Below are 2,361 nucleotides of genomic sequence, written 5' to 3' on the forward strand. Positions count from 1 at the left end.
AAAAAATTTTTTTTTTTTTTTTTGAGACGGAGTCTCGCTCTGTCGCCCAGGCTGGAGTGCAGTGGCCAGATCTCGGCTCACTGCAAGCTCCGCCTCCCGGGTTCACGCCATTCTCCTGCCTCAGCCTCCCGAGTAGCTGGGACTACAGGTGCCCGCCACCTCGCCCGGCTAATTTTTTGTATTTTAGTAGAGACGGGGTTTCACCGTGTTAGCCAGGATGGTTTCGATCTCCTGACCTCGTGATCCGCCTGTCTCGGCCTCCCAAAGTGCTGGGATTACAGGCTTGAGCCACTGCACCCGGCCAAGTTTAGAAAAATTTTAAAAAGCACTTATATGAAAAAAAGCATCCCTTCGTTAAAGAAGGGTACCTAAACAAGCTTAATATTACTTTTGCAAACAAGATTTCAAGACTCAATGAGCACATCAAGGAAGTAGCATCCGTTAGAGAAGCCTACCCCCTCCTATTGGGGGTTTCACAGCTTACACAGTGCAACTAGGTTTAGGTGATAAATTTAAAAAGCAAAAGGATGTCAACGTAGTAGCTCTCTGCAATATAAGTAATATCTCTATCTTTGAAGCCTAATACTGAAACCAGATGCTCAGTTTTATGACTTCCTTCTCTCAAATGACAAGATAAGAAGAAAAACATACATAAGTCAGTTAGTGTCATCAGGAAGTGATTATTAGTTTTGCTGAAAACATAATGCCTTTGGGGCTTTGAATGAAAGTACTAATTTAAACTATTCCCAAAATGAATGAACATTCAAAAGAAGTAGTGCATAAACTTTGCTTGCCTAGGGCTAACGTAAGTATTTGTGACTCTATCACGTGTGTTCTTTGGAATTGTTCTCTTTCATCTGAAAAAGTCTTTCACCTGGATACACTTTCGGAATCAAATTTAGATACAATGACAGCTTGGATTTTCTCCTGTCTATAATAAATCAATTAATGCAACTTTTTTCCATTAAGAACAGTCCACTAATAGCTGAGTGAGCAAGCTTTAAATTAATCTGATATTCGAGAGCCTGTTAAGTTTTAAATCTATGGATTAAAGTCTCACCATATCTAAATCTATGTTTTGTAAGAGTTCCTCAAAGTGTATACATTTTATAATTAACATTTTAGCAACATCAGGATTGAAATTAGTGTCTTACAAGAGTCTGAAACTCCTCAGAACAAGGACTATATCTTTCATATTTTTTTGCTCCCCAGAATGTCTGCTGGGGTGAATTGGAGAGTTGTTTAGTAGTGAGGGGAGTTGGATTAATAACAGTAATGGGAGAGGTAGGCCAGAAGAGAAGAGAGGAAACAGCATGGAAAGTATGTGATTTCAGACTTGGTAAATGGGCAGAGCTCAGGGCTTAACATGGAAAAGACATGTGGGCAAGGATGAAATATAATTTTGTTCATCTCGAAATACCGTTATACGTAAAATACAGACGTTGGCAAATTTCCCGAGTCCCACACTTTTGGGGCTATGTGGATTTCAGTGAGTCAGGATGGCAGTGAGCACAGATGGAGGAAGAGACATTGTTGTTAGGTAAAGATCCATCATTCAGCTGCTTGTGTCCATATCTTATTAGTGAAGTGTATGTGTGTGTATCTCAACCACAAATTCAGGTGCTCTGGGAATGTACATTTATTTTCCTATGATACTAAGTTTCTATTACAAACTTCCATTCTATCAAGTGTATCAATCAGGATGTAGAAAGAAAACAGAAAGGTGGAGTGCGGTGGTTCACGCCTGTAATCCCAGCAGTTTGGTAGGCCGAGGCGAGCAGATCGCCTGAGGTCAGGAGTTTGAGACCAGCCTGGCCAACATGGTGAAACCCTGTCTCTACTGAAAATACAAAAACTAGCCTGGCGAGGTGGCAGGTGCCTGTAGTCCCAGCTACTCAGGAAGCTGAAGCAGGAGAATCGCTTGAACCCGGGAGGTGGAGGTTGCAGTGAGCTGAGACTCCAGCCTGGGCAACAGAGTGAGACTCCCTCTCAAACAAACAAACAAAAAAACCCAGAAAACAGAAACTGCTGCAAATGTTTCACGCAGGAAGGGATTTAATATGAGGAATAAGATGTTTATCACTCTTTGGAAAGGGCTGGGAGAGCAAAGGTCAGGGAAAACCACCACTAATCTGAGGAAATAAGGAAGTTGCAGAAATCTTAAAAAGCTGTCTCAGTTGCCTGCATAGTCAAAGCAGAGGGAATTCAGGAAGACACCCAGAAGCCACTGTAAAATGTTCATAGAGGCCCATGTGCCTTTGATGTTGGAGGAACAATGATGGCTTCTGCTTCTCTTTCACCTTTCAAATCTTACTGGAATGCCTCCCATTGACTGAATCTAAACAAGTTTTTTTTTTTTTT

The sequence above is a fragment of the Rhinopithecus bieti genome, unplaced genomic scaffold, assembly GCF_001698545.2.
Source record: "Rhinopithecus bieti isolate Rb0 unplaced genomic scaffold, ASM169854v2 scaffold_9978, whole genome shotgun sequence".
Lineage (NCBI taxonomy): Eukaryota > Metazoa > Chordata > Mammalia > Primates > Cercopithecidae > Rhinopithecus > Rhinopithecus bieti.